Source organism: Cricetulus griseus, chromosome X, assembly GCF_003668045.3.
Source record: "Cricetulus griseus strain 17A/GY chromosome X, alternate assembly CriGri-PICRH-1.0, whole genome shotgun sequence".
In the NCBI taxonomy this organism is placed as follows: domain Eukaryota; kingdom Metazoa; phylum Chordata; class Mammalia; order Rodentia; family Cricetidae; genus Cricetulus; species Cricetulus griseus.
In genome coordinates, this window is record NC_048604.1 from 125,576,758 (window position 1) to 125,584,699 (window position 7,942).

General features: G+C 42.0%; 1 pseudogene; it reads right to left on the reverse strand.

The window, feature by feature from the left end:
* Positions 1-3,704: 3,704 nt before the first annotated feature.
* On the reverse strand, positions 3,705-3,967 carry LOC107979305 (annotated as a pseudogene).
* Between the last annotated feature and the right edge of the window lie 3,975 nt (positions 3,968-7,942).

Below are 7,942 nucleotides of genomic sequence, written 5' to 3' on the forward strand. Positions count from 1 at the left end.
AGGGCAGGGTGAAGCACGCATTTAATCCTGGCAGAAGCAGAGGCAGGCTCTGTGAGTTCAAGTCCAGCCTTCAAAGCAAGTTCTGGGGAAGCCAGAACTGTTACACAGAGAAATCTTTTCTCAAAAAAACAAAAACCAACCAAACTAAAAGTAACAAAAAGTTACCAAGAGAACTGAAGGTGCATTTTGGAAGCTCTATTTCCTGAAGGTCATGTCATTTTATGGCTTAAAGTTCTTGAGGCTGCAGTGAGCAGGCCCCTGCTGTAACAGCCATGGCAGAAATGAAGGCATTCTTCAGAGAGATGTGAGTGTGTCTCTCCCCTTTGTGTCACATCTAGAAAATTACAAGGTTGCATAGAACAAGTGGAGAAAAACTGAGAGTCTTTTTCTCCCATGTTTGGCCAAATTGTAAATCTGGTCTTTTTTTTTTTTTTCCGAGACAGGGTTTCTCTGTGGCTTTGGAGGCTATCCTGGAACTAGCTCTTGTAGACCAGGCTGGTCTTGAACTCACAGAGATCTGCCTGCTTCTGCCTCCCAAGTGCTGGGATTAAAGGCGTGCACCACCAACGTCGGACCAAATAAATCTATTTTTATTATATTAATTTGCTTCCTAATTTCACCCCACACTCACACACCATGCTGTAACAATCTTTCTTTTAAAACTTAATATTAGCTTACCAAATAACCGCTTTATTTATGGCATTTTCATACAGTTTTAGTTGATTCTACCCCTTCCCCCACTTTTCCCCTCCACTGATTCCCCCATCCCCACTATACTCTTCCATCCCCATTGTTTTAGCAGTGACACATTTGTGCATCTAAGTGCCCAGCCCCTATAACACCTCTCTATCAAAAACTATGGTGCCAGGGCATTTCCCCACACATATTCACCAATGAAGGGGCAGTATCCTCAAACGGCCTTGGCTGAAGGCTTGTGAGATGATGGATCAGTGGGGAAAGGCATTTGCTATCAATTCTGAGAACCTTTGTTTGGTTCCTAGGACCCATATGGTGGAGAAAAAGAATGGTGTTCTCTGACTTCCACAGATGTGCCTTGGTCTGGGAGCATAGTAACTTGCAGGCACACACACACACACACACACACACACACACACACACACACACACTCAATGAGTGTTAAAATGCTTTGTCTTTATTGTAATATTTTTGACGTTGTGATTTAACCCCCTCTTGTGGCCTTTTCTAGAATAATACCTTTTCTAGAAATAATACCCTTAAAAGGCAATCCAGTGCACTGTGTTTTGGGAGGAGGAAAAGGGTCCCCATGACCCCACAAATATGCAGTCCACACCATGAATATTCCTAAGCACACCCATACTCCACAATGGACTGTTCTAGTACCCGCTTTGGGACACCTATTTTTCCCGTCTGGAGGGCAGATTTTGCTTTTCTAAGTAAAGTTGGGCTGAAAATATCTGTTTCTTTTGATTGATTTTTTTTTCCTGTGAGAAGACAAGAATTTGGAAATCCCTTAACACATGAGGGCCTTGAACTGGTAACCCTCCTGCTTTCAATACATGGGCTTCTAGAACTACAGTCCTTTGCTACCAGGCCCTGCTGAGGTTGCCAAGAATTTCTTTTTCCTTTCTTTTGAATTTTTGAGGCAGAATCTTTCTATATAGCCTTATCTGGCCTGGTATTTGCTGTTTTAGCCCAGGTGTTATCAAAGGGGTTTCAGAGTAGCCCAGGGCACAATGTCCAAATTTATTGTATCATAAGAATTGGACAAGATATGGTATAGCAGTAGTGAAAGTACAGGTTTAAGAATCATGAAAAAAACCCATAGATTTATTATAAGCAAGAGTAAGATACTGGGCATGGTGGCTCACATTGATAATTCCAGTACATGAGGCTGAGGCAGGTGTATCACCAGGTGGCTCAAGACCAGCCTAGGTTCCTGAGTTTCAAGATAGCCTGGGCTACTGAGTGAAAGCCTGTTCCTAAACAAAGCAAAATTAAACTACAACAAACAAACAAACAAACAAAAACTCATGTAGACTACATGGGAGGCTTTCAGCCAGCATGGGGCTTAAGAGCTTCGAGTTCCTTCTGAGCCTAACGTCAGGGGTGGGAATGCTATGTGTCCTTACCCTGACTGACAGATGCATACTACATGACTTTGCAGCATATCCCATACTATAAGCCCGTGTATGCCCAGTCATGCATATGTGTGACACGCTTAGCAGGGGTTTTCTTCTGTCAGGTCATTTCAGGAACAAACTGTACTCCTCCCTCCCTCCCTCCCTCCCTCCCTCCCTCCTCCTCCTCCCTCTCCTCCCTCCTCCCTCCTCCCTCCCTCTCTCTCTCTCTCTCTCTCTCTCTCTCTCTCTCTCTCTCTCTCTCTCTCCCGGAACTGTCTGAGCTCAAATGCCCAAATTACCCACAGGAAGGAGGTACTGGGTGTGGTCGTCGTAGTGTGCAGAGGTGCCTCATGTTACTGGGCTGTGCCTAAGCTTGCCTAACCTAGTTACTCTTGTATCCAGCCCCATTACTGAAGGTTTTTATCAGCTGTAGGAGTTCCCTGATAGAATTTTTGGGGTCACTTCTGTGTATTATTTTGTCAAAAGTTTTTTCAGCATCTAGTAAGATGATCATGTGGTTTTTTTTTTCTTTCAGTTTGTATATATGGTGGAATACATTGACAGATTTCTCTGGGATGAAGACTACTTGATCATGGTGGATGCTCTTTTTTGACGTGTTCTTGGATTTGGTTTGCCAGTATTTTATTGAGTATTTTTGCATCAATGTTCATGAAGGAGATTGGTCTGTAGTTCTCTTTCTTTGTTGAATCTTTGGGTACCAAGGTAATTGTAGCCTCATAAAAAGAGTTTGGTAATGATCCTTCTACTTCTATTGTGTGGAACACTTTGAGGAGAATAGGTATTAGCTCTTCTTTGAAATTCTGGTAGAATTCTTCACTGAAGCCATCTGACCCTGGTTTTGGTTGGGAGACTTTTAATGACTGACTGCATTTATTTCCTTAGGGGTAATTGGTCTGTTTAAAATTGTTTATCTGGTCTTGATTTAATTTTGGTATGCGGTACCTATCAGGAAAGTCGTCCATTTCTTTACATTGGCCAGTTTTGTGGAGTACAAGTTTTTGATTCTCTGGATTTCCTCAGAGTCTGTTGTTATGTCCCCCTTTTCATTTCTGATTTTATTAATTTGGATATTCTCCTTTGATTTTTGGTTAGTTTGGATAAGGGTTTGTCTATCTTGTTGATTTTCTCAAAGAACCGACTCTTGGTTTCATTGATTCTTTGTAGTGTTCTCTTTCTTTTGATTTTATTGATTTCAGCTCTGAGTTTGATTATTTCCTGCCATCTACTCCCCCCCAGGTGAGTTTGCTTCTTTTTGTTCTAGAGCTTTCAGGTGTGCTGTTAAGTCACTTAAATTAGATTTCTCCAAATTTACGTAGGTACTTAGTGCTATGAACTTTCCTCTTAGATGTGCTTTCATTTTGTCCCACAAGTTTGGGTATGTTGTGCATTCATTTTCCTTTTTTTCTGCACATCAGTTTATTAAGATGGAATCACTGCTAATTACATGGAAGAGAAGCTACTTGCCATAATCATTGAGGTTCTCCAGAACTTACGATACACATTAGAAAAAAAATGGTTTAAAACCACAAGGAAATTTTCGTGATGCCCTGTGATAATGCTGAGATGGATGAATCTGGGCAGCTACTTCAACCTGTTAAAGAGTTTGTGGGCCACACCATGGTCCCGTGCATGCAAGAAGTCAAAGAACTCCTCTGTACAATCCTCTTCTGTCTGTGATTGGGAAGACACATGCGTATCTAGCGCCTCCCGGGTCTTTACACACTTCTCCAACTGCTCACATTGCTCTCTCACTGTTGTTAGGGAGTCCAATAATTTTCCCCCTCTTCTTCTTCTTTGGGGTCTCTGGATCCGGTAAGCATCTTTCGTTCATTGTCTAGTCCCATGTCAGGAAGCTGTTCGGGACTCAACACCAGGAAAAACAACCTTACTCCACTTCAGGATCAAGAAGCTGTGCATTCATTTTCATTGCATTCTAGGAAGTCTTTAATTTGTTACTTTATTTCTTCCTTGACCCAGAAATGGTTCAGTTGAGAGTGGTTCAGTTTCCATGAGTTTGTAGGCTTTCTGTAGTTTGTTGTTGAACGCTAACTTTAGCCCATGGTGATCAGATTAGATATAGGGGGTTATTCCATTTTTTTGTATCTGTTGAGATTGCTTTATTTTAGAGAAGTTTCTATGAGGTGCTGAGAAGAAGGTATATTCTTTTGTGTTTGGGTGAAATGTTTAGTAGATGTCTATTAAGTCCATTTGAGTCATAACATCTGTTAATTCCCTTGTTTCTATGTTAATTTTCTGTCTGGCAGACCTATCCATTGGTGAGAGTGGGGTGTTGAAGTCTCCGACTATTAATGTGTGGGATTTGATGCGTGATTTAAGCTTTAGTAATATTTCTTTTACAAATGTGGGTGCTTTTGTATTTGCGGCATAAATGTTCAGAATTGAGACTTCATCTTGATGGATTTCTCCTATGATGCATATGAAATGTCCTTCTCCATCTCTTTTGATTAACTTTAGTTTGAAGTTTATTTTGTTACATATTAGGATAGCTACACTGGCTTGCTTCTTAGGACCATTTGATTGGAAAATCTTTTCTCAACCCTTTACTCTGAGATAATGTCTGTCTTTGAAGTTGAGGTGGGTTTCTTGTATGCAGCCTGTGTTTCTGTTAGCCTGTGTCTTTTTATTGGTGAATTGGGTCCATTGACATTAAGAGATGTTATTGGTTAGTGATTGTTAATTCCTATTATATTTTTGTCTTGGTGATGATAGTAGTGTGTGTGTTTCCCTTCTTTGGGTTTTGCTACTGTGAGATTATCTTTTGCCTGTGTTTTCATGGATTTAATTGAGTCTTGGGTTGGAGTTTTCCTTCCAGTACTTTCTGTAGTGTTGGATTTGTGGATAGATAGTGTTTAGGTCTGGTTTTGTCACAAAATATCTTCTTTTCCCCATCTATGTTGATTGAAAGCTTTGCTGGGTATAGTAGTTCATGGTCCCATAGTGTCTGTCCAAGACCTTCTGGCTTTTAGAGTTTCCATGGAGAGAAATCAGAGTGATTTTGATAGGTCTGCCTTTATATGTTACTTGGCCTTTTTCCTTTGCTGCTCTTAAAATTATTTATTCTGTATGTTTAGTGTTTTGATTATTATGTGGTGAGGGGACCTTTTTGTGGTCCAGTCTATTTGGTGTCCTGTAAGCTTCCTGTACATTCAGAGGCATGTCTTTCTTTAGGTTGGGGAAGTTTTTCTTCTATGATTTTGTTGGATCTATTTTCTGTGCCTTTGAGCTGGGATTCTTCTCTTTCTTCTATCCCTATTATTCTTAAGTTTGGTCTTTTCATAGTGTCACAGATTTCCTGAATGTTCTGTGTTAGGAATTTATTGGATTTAACATTTTCTTTGACTGATGAATCTATTTCCTCTAGTGTATCTTCAACGCCTGAGATTCTTTCTTCCATCTCTTGTATTCTGTTAGTTATGCTTGCATCTGTAGTTCCTGATCGTTTACCCAGATTTTCCATTTCCAAAATTCCCTTGGTTTGTGTTTTCTTTATTGTTTCTATTTCAGTTTTCAAGTTTTGAACTGTTTCCTTCACCTGCTTTATTGTTTTTTCTTGGCTTTCTTTAAGGGATTTATTGATTACCTCCATTTTTGTGTCTTTTCCTCGACTTCTTGAAGTGAATTTTCCATTTCCTCTTAAAGTGCCTCTACCACCCTCATAAAGTAATATTTAAGCTTGTTTACTTGTGTTTCAGTTCCATTGGAATGTTCAGGTTTTGCTGTTTTAGGATCACTGGGTTCTGGTGGTGCCATATTGCCCTTTCAACGGTTGAATGCATTCTTATAGTGGCATTTACTTATCTTTTCTTCCAACCTGTGTGGCTTGTGTCTGTGCCTGCTCTTCCAACCATTGTGGTTTGAACCTCTGACTGATTTTCCAATTGGTGTGGTTTGTGCCAGTGTCTATATAGTCTGCTAGGGTTGGGCGGGGGAGGCTGGCCGTGGGGAGGATGTTCAGGTGCATGGGGTCAGACAGCAGAGTGGGTCTTGCTGGGACAGTGTCCAGTGGGTGGTGGGGATTGGGGCACAGCCTGGAGGCAGGTCTCTCATCTGCCTGCAGGCTGGTGGGGAGTGCACTAGAGCAATGGAATTCCACCAGAGGTGGGGTCAGGGGCCACCTGCTTTGCTGGCGCTGGGATGGGGGAGGGGCGCAAGATATGCTCTGGGTTCAGTTAGGGTGTGAACTTAGGGTCAGTCCAACTGTGAGGCCAGTCACTCACCTGATTTTCCAACTGATGTGGTTTGAGCCTATGCCTATGTAGTCTGCTGTGGTTCTGGTGGAGGGCTGGCCACTGGGAGAATGCTCAGGTGCATGGGGTTGGGCAGCAAAGTTAGTCTTGCCAGGATAGGCAGAGTGGGACTTGGCAGAATAGTGTCCAGTGGATGGTGGCGGTTGGGGCACAGCCTGGAAGCAGGTCTCTCACATGACTGCAGCTTGGTGGGGACTGCACCAGAGCAGGGGAGTTCCCCATATTTTAATTAATCTAATTCTACCACATGGCTTCTACTTCTATCCCATTCTGTGTGTTTGACTGGTTCTGCTTCTGGCTGGCTTCTCTACCTGTCTTCTTCCCAGAGTCCTCTCTGTGCCTGTAAATCCCACCTATACCTCCTGCCTAGCAATTGGCCAATCAGCTCTTTATTAAACCCATCAGAAGGTGCCTTGTCAAGGACATATCGTTAGTGTACAAAAAGATTATTCCGTAGCAAACAATAAATACTCTTAACTGTCTAGCAATCTCTCCATCTCCTTTAGAGGAAATTTTTATTTTTAGAAGGAGACATGTGTTTCTCCCTTTTGCTTTCCATTATTATCTTTTTGTTTTGTTTTTTGAGACAGGGTTTGTCTGTATTGCTTTGGAGGTTGTCCTGGAACTCGCTCTGTAGACCAGGTTGGCCTTGAACTCACAGAGATCCACCTGCCTCTGTCTTCCAAGTGCTGGGGTTAAAGGCATGTGCCACCAACGCCCGGCTCCACTATTATCTTTTATCACTTGCAAAATGAATGTGTCTAATAGGCCTATGGGAGTATAAGCTTGAAGCATACCTCAAAGAAAAGAAACAAGAGGCTTTGCTCTGTATGTGTCGTTTACAGGGCTAGGGATGTCACTCAGTGGTAGAGCACACTTGCCTAGCATGCACAAGACCCTGGCCGAGTTCCACTGTAAGCACTGAAAAATACAGAGCTTTGTGTGGCGGTTCATATATATATAATTCCAGCACTTGTGATTCTGAGGCAGAATAATTAGCTCAGATTTGAGGTCAGGGCCAGCTTGGGATACAGAAGGAGTTTCTAGGACAGTCTGGACTACAGAATGAGACCCTGGCTCAAAGAAAAGGTGATATTTCCTACAAAGCTAAGACCTCATTTTTACTGAGCATGCTGCTATATGTGGTGTGGATAAATATTCCTAGAAAAAGGACAGGCCTGCTTGACTGCTTTACAAAGGGTGACAAGAACTTCAGAGACTGTGGAGCGGTTGGAATGTTGAGGTCCAGGGCCTACTCACAAATTATCCTGGGTTATCTTGTCTCCTTGAACAGCCATTGTCTTCCTCTTTGTGTGACCTAACATCCTTGTGACTAACACATGCAACCTTTGAGGAATGCGTTAACTTAATAGACCATTAACTTCCACTAATCCAAAAGCTTGAAATGCCATCAGATATCACTGGAGGCCTCTAGCAGAGTTTTCCTGTTTATTGTGATCTGTTTACTTGATGATGGACCCATCAATGTATTTGAACATGCATTAATTTACTACATCAGACTGTGTCTGAAATCAAAATGATGGCGGTGAG